The sequence below is a fragment of the Narcine bancroftii genome, chromosome 1 (genome assembly GCF_036971445.1).
Source record: "Narcine bancroftii isolate sNarBan1 chromosome 1, sNarBan1.hap1, whole genome shotgun sequence".
Classification (NCBI taxonomy): domain Eukaryota; kingdom Metazoa; phylum Chordata; class Chondrichthyes; order Torpediniformes; family Narcinidae; genus Narcine; species Narcine bancroftii.
The window spans coordinates 271,249,273-271,265,441 of record NC_091469.1 but is presented as its reverse complement, the minus strand read 5'-3'; the positions used below and the strand labels follow the sequence as shown (position 1 = coordinate 271,265,441).

General features: G+C 39.8%; 2 long non-coding RNA genes across 3 annotated transcripts in view; one reads left to right on the top strand and one right to left on the bottom strand.

The window, feature by feature from the left end:
* LOC138751484 (uncharacterized) overlaps nt 1-9,103 on the top strand; it is a 78,323-nt gene extending 69,220 nt beyond the window's left edge. The window contains exon 6 of the long non-coding RNA XR_011349978.1: nt 8,880-9,103. This is a non-coding gene — a long non-coding RNA (uncharacterized lncRNA). The remainder of the gene's footprint in view (nt 1-8,879) is intronic.
* Nucleotides 1-16,169, bottom strand: part of LOC138751497 (uncharacterized) — a 32,170-nt gene that overhangs the window by 5,095 nt on the left and 10,906 nt on the right. Inside the window, exon 3 of one of the 2 annotated variants that reach the window (XR_011349988.1) lies at nt 14,705-15,050. The exons of the other annotated variant lie outside the window; for it this stretch is intronic. This is a non-coding gene — a long non-coding RNA (uncharacterized lncRNA). Of the gene's footprint in view, nt 1-14,704; nt 15,051-16,169 lie in introns of those variants that run through there. 2 annotated transcript variants of the gene reach the window in all.

Below are 16,169 nucleotides of genomic sequence, written 5' to 3'. Positions count from 1 at the left end.
CTCACCCGCAGACCACAATTACACAGTGGGTGCTGAGCCCCAGGTTTTGGTGTTTGCTGATCAGTTTTGATTCATTAAGAACCTCTGCTATTTTGCCCAGTTCCAAACACACTTTCCCACTGTCACACTTAATAGGTCCTATTCTTTCATGTTTTATCCTCATGCTCTTCACATACTTTTAGAATGCATTCTTAACCCTGCCCACCAAGGCCTTCTCATGACCCCTTCTTGCTCTCCTAATTTCCTTTTAAAGCTTCTTTTTAAAAATAATCTTCCAGATCTCTAACACTAGCAAGCTCTCTGATCCTTTTGTAAGCTTTTCTTCTTGACTAGATTTATTACAGCCTTTGTATATCATGATTCCTGTACCCTATCATAACTTCCCTGCCTACCTATGAAGAACTTCACACAAATATCCCCTGAAGATTTGCCACATTTCTTCCGTACTTTTCCCTGAGAACATCTGTTCCCAATTTAAGCATCCAATTTCATGCCTGATAGCCTCATAATTCCCCTTACTCTAATTAAACATTTTTCTAACTTGTCTGTTCCTATCTCTCTCCAATGCTATTGTAAAGGAGATTGAATTATGATCATTATCTCCAAAATGCTCACCCACTGAGAGATTTGACGCCTGACCAGATTCATTTCCCAATGCCAAATCAAGTACATAGACTCTTCTTTTGTAGGCTTACCTACATACTGTGTAAAGTAACCTTCCTGAACACACCTAACAAACTCCACCCAATTTAAACCCCTTGCTCTAGGGAGATGCCAATTGATATTTGGGAAATTAAAAGCTGACAACCCTGTTATTGCTGCCCCTTTCCAGAATCTGTTTCCCAATCTTCTCCTCGATATCCCTGTTCATATTCATAAAAACACACCCAGTAAAGTTATTGACACTTTCCTCTTCCTAACCTCCACTCTCAGAAACTCCATACACAATCCTTCCATGAAATCCAGCTTTTCTGCAACCATGACACTATCTCAGTGATCAACAATGTCACATTCCTATCTCTTCTGCCTCCCCCTGTCCTTTCTGAAACATCTAAAATTCAGCATTTGAAGTAACCAATCCTGTCCCTGAGCCATCCAAGTCTCTGTAATGGTCACCACAGCATATCTCCAAGTATTAGTCCATGCTCTAAGCTCATCTGCTTTGTTCACAATAATCCTTGCATTAAAATAGACACATTTCAAACAATCCATCTGAGCACTTCCTTTCTCTGTCACCTGCCTATCCTCCCTCATACACGGTCTACAAGCTTTCTCCATTTGTGAGCCAATTTCCTCTTCCCCAGTCTCTTCATTTCGGTTCCCATCCTCTAAAAATTCTAGTTTAAGCTCCCCAGTAGCTTACTAAACTCACCACTAGGATATTGGTCACCCTGGGATTCAAGTGCAACCTGTCCTTTTTGAACAGGTCCAACCTACCCCAAAATAGTTCCCAATGGTCCATAAATCTGAATCCCTGGCCCCTGCTCTAATCCCTCAACCATGTGTTTATCCTCCACCCCATTCTATTCCTATGCTCACTATCTCTTTTGTGTTGTGTATTGGCCTATGTGTTGTGTGGTTTTATGTTAAAAAGTGACAGTTTGCCTTAGAGAGCCAAGATGAAGGTGGACTGCTGAGAGAGTGGGAGACAGACTGAGCATGTGCAGAAAATGCTCTAAAAATTTCTGGACATGGACGATAAACCACCATTGGGTGGTGCTGTGGAGTGGAAGAAGGCCAAGAGCATGAGTCATGGTCTGGAGGACAATTTAGAATGTTGGGATTTCAAAAGGCATGAACATTCCAAAGGCAGCCAGAAGGATCCGGTCCAAGCCAGTGGTTTCTCTCTCTGCAAGCAACACAAGAAAACAACTTCGAATTCTGTGCTCTCTCTTTTGGCTTCAGTTTACCAAACAAACTGAATTTTGTTTATGATCTTTGCTTCAGTTGAGATCGAAGTTTAGTGAGTTTTGTGTTTGTTTGCATTCTCAACAGGAGCCACAGCACATTTAATGGTTGGGGAGTGGGGGCACAGACTGAAATCATGAAATATTTTTTTGTTTTTTTATGTTGTCTGTATGAGGGAAGTATGCAAGAAACCTACTAAATGTTATTGCTTCACAGGGAAGGGGGCCCATAAACTTTGAGCAGAGTCCTTATGGGTCAATAGCCAAAATAAAAAAGTTGAGAATGGCTGATTTAGAGAAACCAAATTGAATAGCTGAACTGTTATGACCTGAAATCTCTGAGCTGCAGAGTCTGAAAGGTTACTGTAAGATGATTCAATTCATTTCCTCAAGGGAATGTGATAAATAGATTCATGAAGTCATATAGCACACTGTTTCCATGCTGGTCATTGACTACCTATCTGCACTAATCCCATTTTTCAATACTTGCTGCATAGCTTTCCATGCCATCATGTTTCAAGTGTTCATTTAAATACTAATATGTGGATAAAAAAAGTTGTGACCTATGGGATTACAATACTGTGTATGCTTGTAGAAAGTGTCCAGCCAAATAACCTTGCCTTATCTTCATCAGATCATTCAAATTCTTCCAATATTGATCAGCAGAACTGATGCATAGAGTGGTTTGATTTATTTCCACCTTCGTCAGCATGGCATGAAAGAAAGATGATAATAAACATATTCTTTGGCTTGGCTTCGCGGACGAAGATTTATGGAGGGGTAATGTCCACGTCAGCTGCAGGCTCGTTTGTGGCTGACAAGTCCGATGTGGGACAGGCAGACACGGTTCCAGCGGTTGCAAGGGAAAATTGGTTGGTTGGGGTTGACAATTATTGATTCCATAATTAATAAGTATTTTCCAAGCAGTAGCCTTAAAAATAATATTGTCAAAGGACAATGAGCCCAGATATTCATAATTTGTCCTATTCCAACTCCATAATGACTCATATCCAAGGAGGTTGATAAAAGGCATAGTCACTAGCCCCTTTTCCACTGGCAACTCAGTTAATTGGCTGTGCAGTGTCCCAGGATAGGAACCGATTGGTGCCTTTTCCACTGGGCCACCCTTAACTGGGACACAACTCATCCCCGTGGATCGGAGTGTTCTACCTTCAACTAGAAATGAGTGACTTTCTGCTGTTCCTCTTCCACTGTTTTTATCAGCACGCTGTCATCAACAAACCCTGAGGATATGAGTAGGGGTTGAGGTGGTTCATCCCCAGTGTGAAATGATGTCATATGACACTGGTGTGCGGACAGCTTTCTTTTTCCACTGGCCCCTGTCCAAGTTAATTCCTGGGACAAAGTGCCACTGGAAAAGAGGGTACTATTTATATAGACAGAACACAAATACTGTTGATTTAAGATTGAATATAGCTGCTCAAATATTCAAATTGTTTGCTGGCCACAGCTTCCTGCACAGTTCTGACCTCTCAGGACTGTACTAATGAAAATTCTAAAGACCTCAGAATAATAATTTATAACCAAGCTTAAATCAGGAAATTCAAATTAGTAGAATATGTTATGTGGAATATCACAAGTCCTTCTTCCAAACTAAGTGTACCTGTATTTTTATTATTCCTATATGAGAGGAAATTGAGACTGAGAATGCAGCAGTAGCAATGATGATTGAAAGTAGAATGATAAAAAAGAATGAGTTCAAGAGCGAGAAAAGGTTGATTCTGAAATTGCAGGAAAATATTGCTGATTTCAGAATATGTTACCATTAGCACTGCATTGTCAAAACTTCTTCCACTGCTGCAGAAAACATAAGTCAATACCTGATCTATGTTCATATTCTTCCAAACTGTTTGACTTGGGTTGTTAAAATTGTTTGTTTTTAAACATCGATATTAATTGAGGTGCTTCCACCCAATCATTAGATTGCCACCTGATACCTTTGGCAACCAAAAAAAAACATACTTTCATTATTGTTACAGTTTTCAGTCACATACATTTCAGGTATCAAGCCACCGCCATCAATTACTTAGCTCTTTCAGTTATGGGGCTATTCGAGATAATCCTCTACACTTGACTGACAGAGTAGGCTCTGTAGTAAAGAAGTATGCGACCATGTTGAGAAATCTCCATAGAGTGAAAAAATGACAGGGCATACCTATAAGGTGAGAGGGGTAGATTTAGAAGGGACATTCTTCAGTCAGGGGATGGTGGGCACGGGGAATGAGCCGCTAAAATAGTAGAGACAGATACATTAAATTCCTTTAACACTTGGATAAACCATGGTTGAGAGGGGCTTGGAGGAGTATGGGCCTATTGCAGGCAAATGGGATTAAAGTAGGAGGACATATTGCTTGACATAATAAGATGGGTCTATGAGCTTGTTTCCATGCTATAACACTCTAAGATTACTTGACAACCTTTGATCTTTCAATGTGTTGTGTTTTTGAACTGTTATTAAATGAATCTGGACATTTAAAATGTCTTAAAAATTAATTCAAAAATATAAAACAAAAATAAAGGTAAAATATAGGTAAAAATAAATTTAAATGACACATGAATCTTAACAATAATACTGGACAACAATTTTTTTTCCTGAAAAAAAATTGGGGATTATGATAGACAACTTCAAGTTGAGCGTAAAGGTAATTTCAGATTTGCTGCATCACATAGGAAGTTGGAGACATATTAAATTAACTTTTATTGAATTTAGCATGTTTAATTATATAATACTGATGACACATTGCATTAGTACAAAGGACCCAATAATGTTTTTCCACTGATCTTCTCTTGCACTTAACATCTGAGCCCTCTTGTGCCAGTGTCCAACAATGGTCAGCCAGCATTGATGGATTTCAATTGCCCTGATACCACTTTTCCACGGTCGCAATGTCCTGGTGAATCTTTCACCATGTTCGTCACTGACTGCACCAAGATAAGCAGGGAAGATGTCCAAGTGGGAATGCAAAAATGAATTTTCAATGACATGTTGCACTTCGTGGTTTTGTACGCTTAAATAATGTTAAAAATATGACAAGAAATCATAAAAATAGGTTATATCTAAAAACAGTACATGATAAGGAAACATTTAAGGTCATTTTTGTGATCAGCAGCCCAAAATCCATAAAATGCTCCCCAAAGAGTTCAGAAAGCAAAATCTTGGTTGTCCAAAGAGGTAAAATAAAGTGAAACAACTCAAAACATTTCTTCACAGGGTCGATGACCACATCACATGAATGGGGCCATAGTTTTTATGCCATCAAACCCATTCTAGGCACATCACACTATATTGATCAGGATTGCTTAAGGTGGTATATGAGTGGAAATAAAAATTTTGAAAACCACCGTTTTAATTGCTATTAATAGACGTGTTCTGTGTATGGTCTCATAACTCCAAAGGAAATGGACCAATGACAATTTTTGCCAAGCAAAATATTTTGATAACAATTGGGTCTAGAGCAGTGGTTCTCAACATTCCTTTCCCACCCACCTACCAGCTTAAGCAATCCCTTACTCATCACAGAGCACCGATGGCATAGGGATTGCTTAAGTTGGAATGTGAGTTTAGGGGGGCAGTTTGAAAACCACTCTTCCAGAAGCTGAGAACTTTGACATGATAGTGACTTTCATCGTTGGATAATGCAGTTCTGGAGAAAGTATTTCCCTGGAGAAGTGGCTGCAGAGGACAACAGGTTTTTCTCACCACTATCTTCAAAATACGAGTCATGAAATAAAGTGGGAATACAAAGGGTAAGAGAATGTAGACACTCAGTTGAAAGCATCTAGGGAATGAGCCTGTCTGCTTCCCTTCACTCTATATATTTTGACATGTCTGCTTTCTCAGTAGAGACTTAATTAGCCAAAATGGGCTCCTTCTGGTCATATGGAAAGATGATATATGGAAATAGCTCCCTGTGAGGGCTTGCAATATTTCAGAATTTCAGAAGGGTCGTTTAAAAGGACATTGATGGGGATTGATATTGACTATACTTTGTGCTGAGTGCCAGCCTGTCTATTGGCTAGAATTTCAAACTCCAGAAAGGATTCCATTTGGTCACATATGAACAATATTCATGGAAAAATGGAGAAATTCAATCATAATTTTGCATACACAACAGAATATTTTGTCCAGAGAGTGGATGTATGTGATAACAATTCATCTGTAGTAACTCGCCTGCACACACGATGGTAAAACTGTACAGGAAGGTCAATGCTTGACCTACTCTAGCACGGTTAGGTGATGAGAACAGGTTGTGGGGAACAGATCAGCTGTCAGAACAGTGGTGCGGAATATTGAGAATTAAAACAGTCTTCACAAATGGCAATGAGGAGAGAATATCAATAAAAAAAATAGAGATATTTTTGTTGAATTCTGCAAGCGACATTATGACCAGGGAAAGGTTTTGTTATCATGCCAATGATGTGACTGGTAGAATAAATATCCAAGTATTTTAAAGTTTATTCATGACTTTTCCAGGTCACCTGTTTAATGGAACCTCTACATTTTTCTTACATGTTCCCTCTAAATTGTCACTTGTCAGGTCAGACATTCACAGACAGCAAGACATTGCCATTTTACATTTTAATGGGCTTTGTCATTTCTGCTTTTGATATATATTTCAGTGAAAAATATAATAGAAGCTTTCAGAGAACTAAATAGTTTCTCATGAAACACTTGCAGATGATAGAGGTGGCTGATAGGTGTAGTATAAGAGCAAATTTACGTATAGATTTATAATAATTGGACTGTTTAGAACACATTAAAGAATTTATAAGTTTGACATTTACTTTGGCTGTATTATTCACGTTCAGAATAAAATATGACCATGTTGGAGATGTATAGTTAACAATTGCCTGTAAAAGTGAAAATACTAGATTTGACAGTAAAGCCTATGTTTAATGGATGGGAGCTCATCTCTTTACATCACATACAGATTATTTTGAAAAGTTTTGCTGATCCCTGAGATGCCTGACAGAAGCAGAATTTTGTGAAAAGGCAGTTCAGATATTTTAACCATTCAGACAAGGTCATTTTCCATCCTCACCCAAAATCCATGAGTCTAAACTTACAGCATAAATAGCAATCAGAATCCTGTCCTCCCTATCTTAGAGATGATACCATTTGCAGCCTCCAAATTTCTATAACTGGTATGACTGAAGAATATTATTTGCTCCCGAGGTCTGGTAATTTTTAGATGGCATCATGCTTTTAATTTAAATTGGTCAAGAATTGCAGCAATACTGGGTTCAATCAAATGTGAAATAGATTATAGAGTCAATGGCACTCATTTCAAGGACAGATTCACAGTTGAGGAGTGATCCTCCAAAGTACTTCTTCCAGAAGACATTTTCATTATCCCTCTGTAGCGCGTCGAATGACTCAAAGACTTGTTGACTCGAACCAAGGCTTTTATTAACAAAAGACTGGAGCATAGTACATCAAGGTCGACCAGTCCAGACTGATCTGGGTCTGGTTAGGAGCAGCCCTTTATGACCTGCCAGTAGGTGGGGCTATGGCTCTCAGCCAATCATTATTACTATATGTAAATATATACAAATATATACATTGGTGATAGTATCCTGTACTATCACACTCTCATAAGTTCACCTCTCTTTCTGGCTTTCTGTGGCTTTGGACTGTTGAAGCTGAAGAATCTGTGTGTGTCATGGTTGCGAATGAGTTTCTAGGCCTTCACCATTCTTTCCACCCACCATCTGTTCTTTAGGTTGTGGGTTTTATGGCAGTTTTTGTGCTTTAGGTGCCAATAGGCCTGTTTCTCTTTCCTTAATGGATGGTGGAGACTTCAACAAGCTTCCCACTTGAGTAGAATTAATCTACATGACTAATGGAAAACTTCAGTCAATGTTATCTCCACTTCTGAAGCAAGGTCATCACAATCTCAATAGTTAAGTTGCAGTATGAAGAAAGAAGACACTCATGTTTCAGAGACTGAGCTCTGAAAACTATAAATCCACTGGGAGGTGGTGATCCATGCCATCCAACATGTTTCTGAGACTATGAGTCATTTCAGCAAGTACCATGAAACACTGAAGAGATATCACCCACCCACCCGACTGCCCCACTATCTTCACAAAATTCTCCAACGCTATGATAAGAATAAATTAACCCAGGCCAACATCCCCAGCACTGAAGCCCGAGCTATATTCTGGTGGCTTCATTGGGCTGACGTCTATTACTTGTCCAAAATATCACCTCCAAACTGATTCTATATCATGGGAAGACATTATCATGCAGACAGAGGAAAATATTTGAGGATATCCTTAAAATCTCCTTTGAAAAGATGCAACATCCCCACTGGCCCTTGGCGATTCCATGGCCCATGTCTGCTCAAAATGTAGAAGGAACATTTGGGATAGCATTGAGCACCTAAAGGCCCAGCTACCAAAGGAGGACACCCATCACAAATGAGCTTTTTGGTTGCCATGTGTCAAGAACATCTGCTTTGTCTACGTAGACTCATCATTCATTCCAGAATCCACAGAACTGGAATTGAAACTGGTCATCTCAATCTCTGGTGAGAACCCCAACTAGAATGAGACATCCACTCCATAAAACATTTAGTAATTAAGCACAGATTTGCAACTTCCTGGTAAGTCAGTCTCAAAAATCGAGAGATAAAATTGCAGGTCTATTTGGGAAGATTTTCTGTTTTGGTTATTGAGGGTATGCAAGGGTTCTGGCTACCAGTTGTATACAGATTTTGTGTTTGTTTTCAAATGCAAGTGAATATGCCAAGATAAGAAAATGGAAAGAGAAAACTAATAAGGAAACATTTGTTGCCTCTAAATAATTACAAAAGAAGTTATATTAAGGATAAAACCAAATATTATGAAAAGACAGATCTGTTTCAGAACTTTATATCTGAGTAAGATACAATGTAAAGAATATGTCAATAGAGAGCCAACAAGTGCATTCTTACTTTTGTGTTGCAGCTCACAGGCTAGTTAATGACATGATGAAGAACAACCCACCACAGCAGAAAGGTCCCTCGGTCTTGAAGCTGGGGTGTTCTGTTATTCCACTTGGACCACCATTTGTACTTGCAAGAAAACCTCATTTCTTCATTGTAAAAGAATGTGTGGACTAAAAACAGAGGAAACTGCCTTGTCAGCAAGAGTTACTTGAGGTTAGTGTGTAGTAGGAAAGCATGGGCAGAGTGATAGCAGTACAAATATAAATGTTTTCAACGAACCATCCACTCTCAAAACCTGAAACAATGGTTCTTGGAATCAAGATGGCACCAATCAGAAAATGTAGGACACAAGATCAATCTTCTATTTTAGAGTACAATTTTACAATCGCATCACCCAAGGAATGAAGTAGTTCACAGATGACTTTTCTGTCTAGTTGATAAGACTAACCATCGGCATTGCTGCACCATAGCGTTCTTACCCCCTGCTCTACTAGGTATACATCTGCGACTGTGAGGCTTGGTATCACTACAAAACTATTTAAAAATTCGCTAATGATATCTCGGTAGTGGATTGTATAAAAAGTGGACAATGAGTCAGCATACAGGAGGGAGATTGAAAACTTGAGAGAATGGTGGACGAACAACAACCATCAAACCAAGAGGTTGATTATTGACTTTAGGAAGGGAAAGCCAGAGGTATATGATCCAATGTACTGGGGGATCAGAGGTGGAGTGGGTGAGCAAATTTAAATTCTTGGGTGTCACTATCTCAGAGGATCTCTCCTGGACTCAACACCCTAATGGCGTTGTAAAGAAACCATGTCAATGCCTCTACTTCTGCAGGAGTTTGTGGAGGTTTGGTATGACATCGGAAACTGGAAAATTTCTACAGATGTGTGGTGGAAAGTGTGCTGACCAGCTGCATCACAGTCTGGTATGGGAACACCTGTATCTCCTAGTGGAAAGCCCTCCGAGTGAACACAGCCTGGTACATCCCTCCCCATCATTGAGAACATCCACAGGGAATGCTGCCGTCGGAGAGCAGCAGCAATTATCAAGGATCCACTCCACCCAGCACATGCTCTGTTCTTGCTGCCACTATCAGGAAAGAGTTAGAGATGCCACAAGACTCCCACCACCAGGTTCAGGAACAGCTGCTCCCCCTCCACCATCAGACTCCTCAACAACAAACTTAATCAGGACCTTATTTAAGGACTCTTACTTGTGCACTTTATTGATTTTATTCTCTTTGTATTTCTCATTCAGTTTGTTTACATTTTCTTCTGCATACCATCTTGAGTTTTTTTTGCACTATCAATAAATGGTAATTCTGCCTCACCCACAGGAAAAAGTATCTCAGGGTTGTATGTAATGCCATATGTATACTCTGGCAATAAATCTAAATCAATAAATATTAGTGACTCTTTCCTCAACTCTTCATACTGTCTATCCACTGATCAGACTTTGTTGTGAATCATCTTAAAACTACTTTGAGCATTTTCACCAATTTAGATTATATCGCACAATTAGGGGATAGTCAAATAATTCACGTACCATTTACAGTTGGAGGAAACTGCTTATTTTCATGGCTTAAATGTGACAAAATATTTTTTAATTTTCACAGTACATTTCCTTGAAATGAAAGGATTTCTTAAACAGCATGTAAGAATATAAATGCACTTAGGAGATCTCAACCACAATGAATAAAGAGTTCTCCAAATAACTATGGCTTGAAACACAGAGCTGGAGAAATTCAGCAGACCAAGCAGTGTCCTTTACATAGCTGACATTTTGGGCTCAAGGTATGGAAAAATGTCAGCAGGCATCCAAAAAAAAGAGTGGGGGACTGGTGGTTAGAAAAGCAGGAGGTTAAAGGTGGAGAAGAGAGGGAGGGAGGGGACAGCAGCAATCAAGGGGTGAAGGGAGGGTGGAGAACTGGAAAGGGGAAGAGGTGAACAAATGAGCAGAAACTGGAAAAGTCGATGTTAATGCCATCTGGCTGGAGAGTGTGCAAATGGAAAATTAGGTGTTGTTCACCCAACTGGCACTCTGCAGCCAAATGGCATCAACTTTTTTGATTTCTGCTAACCTGGTCTCCTCTTGCCCTCCCCCTTTATAATTCTCCTCCCTCCTATCACCCTCCCTTCACCAAGCCATTCCTCCTCCCCTTGATCTCTGCTGTCCCCTTCCTCCCTTCTCCACCTTTCACCTCCTGCCTTTGCAATCACCCCTCCCCCCATTCTTTTGTTTGTACGCCTGCCGACATTTATCCACGTCAATCCCGAAATGTCAGTTATGTATTTTTACCTTTGCTATATAAAGGACTCTGCTTGACCTGCTGAGTTGCTCCAGGTTTGTGTATTTTACTTCAACAATGGTGTCTGCAGATTTTTGTGTTTTACTACTAATGGCTTGATTTCTTGCAGCTGATGCTCTGATTGTTGGCTGCTTTCTGGAGATTTTAGTGTTGTTAAGGTAATTCACACTAAGATCTTCTGGGAGTGGTGTGGCAGATGTGAAGTGCTATTTAGTTCATTGGTAGAAATGGACGTGGGTTATGTTCAGGTGCCTATTTTGGGAAGTAATCAATTTAACTTTGTTATAAATGAAAATTATGTCAGTCAATACATTTAACAAGGAATTAGGAAATTATGAGAATTTTAACAATGATTAGTCTTTGAACAAAACTAATTGGATTCAAGCCTATTGAAAACATCATTTCACAACATTGAACGGTTCAAGTTGAAATATCGAGTTACTTTCCTGACAGCTCTCCTCTCCCTGAGTCAACCATTAATTTGGAGGTGGTAGTCAAAGGCTGTGGTAATGAGAACAGTAGAAATAGGGTGGCATAGTTAGCATAACGGTTAACAGAATGGTGTTACAGTGTCACCCTGGAAAAAGACAAAATGCTTTGGAGTTTTGTGTGTGGTTATGAGTGTATTGGATAACTACTTTTATATTTATAAATATATGGGATATTGCTCAGCTGCTGGCAGCCCCTATTTTGTTCACAGCTGAATACTTGAACCAGAGAGAACATCTTCAGTTGTTCCTTCATGTCTAAAACTCACATGTTAGGATTATGACATGAGCAACACACCCACTAATTTTTTGCAGGATGATTGTTGAGTATGCAGTTCTAATCAAATTTCAAGGTAACTCTCTTCCTTTCTCTTTACAAAGTTACCAGACCTGTTGATTTGATTATTATTTTTAGCTTTCAATTTAATTTTCCAGTAACTTAAAGTTCCTTGCTTTTGTACCAGGTTGCATGTTTACAGTTTTTAATGATGAAAGCTAAATGGATAATTAACTTGAATCTTGATCAAGGTTTCTGAACCAAAATGTTGATTGACCATTTCCATCTCTGGATGCTCCCAGTCCCACCGAGTTCCTCCATATTTTTCATTGTTCACTGAAAAATTCATTCATCTGCTGTTTTTATATTTCTATGTACTAAATAGTTACATAAATAAGAATGGGCCTAGATTATAGGGATAGCCATGGATTGTACTGCAAATACTCCATCAAGGCACATAACTCTATATGCTCTTATAATGGTGGACATTGCCTGGGTTCACTGGTGAAAATGTGGAGATGTATTACTCTTATAAAACTGTGCTCAATCACAGTTTATAAAGAGATACTTGGATCAGATTGAACAGGCAAAGCCCGTAGTCAACTTTGTTGCTTTCGGAAGATTCAGCTAGATTTATTTTGTCTTTCTTTAGATTACAGGAAGGATCATAAAGGTTTTGATTTAAATTGCAGTTTGGGATTAAGTCTGAATCATAGCTTAATGAAGTCAATCTCCAATGTGATCAAAGCCTCAATGAAAAATAATGTATCAATTACTTAAAACTTACTGATGCACCATCAATTACTCGAAAGACTATTGTAGAGAAACCAATAGGCTTTCATTCCCTTAAGAACACAAGCACATCCCTACTGCTCAGTTGTCCTGAAATGAGCTGCAGGAGGCTGTGGAACAGTCACCTTTATACAAGATCCTGTGGGGAGGGGCCACAGGTACAACCAGCCAATAGGTGTGCCTGACCAGACAATTATAAATACAATGTTTTACCACATTCACCTCTTGTTTTTAAAAAAAGAGTCCAACAGGGTGAAGTAGAACTTACAAGTTCAATCTTTCAGGTGGTTGTTTATTCACTGGGACAGTGGTAGCACAGGTTGTAGCTGCGGTGTCGCGGTGGGGTCCTGGATGGTCTCAGGTGCCTGTACATATTCATCAGTATTCTGCTGGTGGGTAGGTACCAATGAGTCCAGTAAAACCTCCCTCAGGACAGAGGCAGGGTACCAGGGGTCAGGTGCATCGTATTTTATCCACAGTGAGGGAGATATAGGGGGGACTGCCGAGGCCTCCAGGGCCCCTGAGAGAGTCAAGTCCCTGACAGAGACAGTGTCATCGAGTCCATCCGGGTATGCCATGAAAGGATATTGGGGGTTGGCGTGGACGAGGTGGACCCTTTTACCTAGGGGGTCAGACTTATGGCTCCAGAGTAGGACAGGACTTGGGAACGTCAGCCACATTGGTAATGTGGTCTCAGATGCAGATTTCCTGGGAAAGGAAAACATACATTCATATGGGGTGGCATTTATGGCTGTACATAGCAGGGACCTGATGGAATGGCATGCCTCTGGGAGGACCTCTTGCCAGTGGGAGATTGAGAGGCCCTTAGACTGCAATGCTAGAAGGACTGCCTTTCAAACTGTAGCGTTCTCCCTCACCATTTGCCTTTTTCCCTGGAGGTTGAATCTCGTGGACCTGCCTGTAACAATGCCTCTGGCAAACAGGTACTGGCATAGCTCATCACTCATAAAAGATAGCCCCCAGTCGCAGAGTGAAGAGTCTGTACAGGCCCTTGATGACTGTGGCAACATTCATGTCAGAGCAGGAGATGATAAATGGAAAATGGGAGCATTCATTGATGATGCTCAGAAAATACACATTGCGGTCTGTGGAGGGCAGGGGTACTTTAAAATCAATACTGAGTCACTCAAAGGGGCAGGTGGCTTTAATCAATTGTGCCCTGCCTGACTGGTAGAAGTGCAGCTTGCACTCAGCACAGTGGTTCAGCAATATCCTCCCTTGCTTCCCATAGTAGCCTTGGGTAAGTCTAGTCTTCATCGAACTTCATGCTTCTCAAAAGTTCCAACATATCCTCTTTCTTAATGTCAATATACCCAAGAACTTCAGTTCACTTTAAATCATCCTCACAATTGCCAAGATCCTTTTTTCTGGTGAATACTGAGGGACGGTATTCCGTAAGGATTTTCGTTACTTCCTCCAACTACATGCACACATTTCCACTAATACCCCTGATTGGTCCTATCCTCACACAACTCATTTTCTTGCTTTTCATGTACCTGTGGAATGCCTTGGGGCTTTTCTCATTCCTGCTAGCCAAGGCCTTCTCATAGCTCCTTCTACCTGCCCTAAATCCTTTCTTAATTCTCTTTCCTGCTAATCTTGTAATTCTCCAGAGGTCTATCAGTTCCTATCTTCTTAAATCTCTCAAATGCTTTTTTTTTAAATTTAACTAGATTTTCTACATTCCTTGTACACCATGGTTCTTTCACCTTACCATCCTTTCTTTGCCCCAATCGAATAAATATGTGCAAAGCGCCATGCAACTGTTCATTGGCCACATTTCTGCCATACATTTCACTGAGCACAGCTGCTCCCAATTTACCGAAAAGCTTCAGTTCCCCAAATTGCCATAAATGCATTTATTGATTAGATAGATAGATTAGATTCAACTTTATTCTCATTGAACCAAATAAAATACAAAGCCAATGAAATACAATTAGCATCCCACCAGAAGTTAAAATATACAAGTAAATATGTGCAAATAAAAACAAAGACATTCAGCAAGAAAACAATTATAAAACTATTGATAGTATAATGTGAGTGCAGTACCACTCAGCACTGTGAGTTAAGGTTCATCAGGGTTACAGCTTGAGGGGGAAAAGCTCTGTTTGAGTCTGCTGGTTCACGAGTAAAGGCTCCTGTAGTGCCGACTGGATGGAAAAAGAGTAAAAATTCTGTTGTTTGGGTGTGATGCATCCTTGCTGATATTCTTCGCCTGCCCAGACAGTGTTCCTGATAGATGATCTCAAAGGTGGGCAATTGAATGCTTATAATCTTCTGGGATAGATTATTGATCTAAGGTTGTCAGAATATAGAAACAAATAAGAGAATATTTCCTAATATGTGCTCAGTTAAGAAATTCCAAAAATTAAAAATGAACATTAAAAAATTTGTTCTGGGAATTAGTTGAGTTAAAACATGTTTAGTATATTTTACACATTAGGCAATGAGGACATCTGATCACTGCCAAACATCTCGGGAACGCTTTACCACAGAAAACTGAAGTCATTATATTTATGGTAATTTTCATATTCACTGTTATCAGGATGTTATAATTACTTGAGAAAATATAGACTATTATTTACCAAGCACATCCACAAGATTCCAACTTCTGAGATAATGTAATCTGTAAGGTATCCTCAAATGGATCCAATTAAATAAGATTGTCCATTTGTGTTCTCAGCATGGACAGCATCGTCATATGTGTGAAGGCAGTAAATTGGCTTCCTAATGTGCAACTTTTCATGTAGCTCAAACATGTTTATCCTTCAGTTTGAAAAAGTACTCATCAAATTTGTTCCGATTTTGAGGTAAATTCAGACTGATTCAGAATCAAGTCTGAGCTGGCTTACAGAAAAAGGGGAAGAAATTAGGCTTCTCCTGGACCCTTTGAAAACTGCTGATCAGGAGCCATGAAGCCTGGAATGATGGTAATATGTGGAATGTACACAATCAATTGCAATTGGAATTCTCTTAACTGTTTGTACATGGACAGCCTGCCCTTCAGCTCTCGATGTCGTACCGACCTATATATTCCTACCAAAAAAATCCCTTCCTGCCTCTTTCATCCAAGTGCCTGTCCAAGAGTCTCTTAAATGCCCCTAATGTTTCAGCCTCCACCAGCATCCGTGGCAAGGCATTCCAGAAGCCCTCAACTCTCTGTATAAAAAAACAACATACCCCTGGGAAAATGCCACTGGCTGTCCACCTCTCACAATCTTGTAGACCTCTAAATCTCCTCTCATCCTTCTTTGCGCCAAAGAGAAAAGTCCCAGTTCTGCTAACCTCGCCATATAAGAATGATTTTCCAATCCATACAACATCCTGGTAAATCTCCTTTGTATCCTCTCCATAAGTTCAACATCATTCCTATAATGAGGTGACCAGAAATGAACACAATACTCTTAAGTGTGG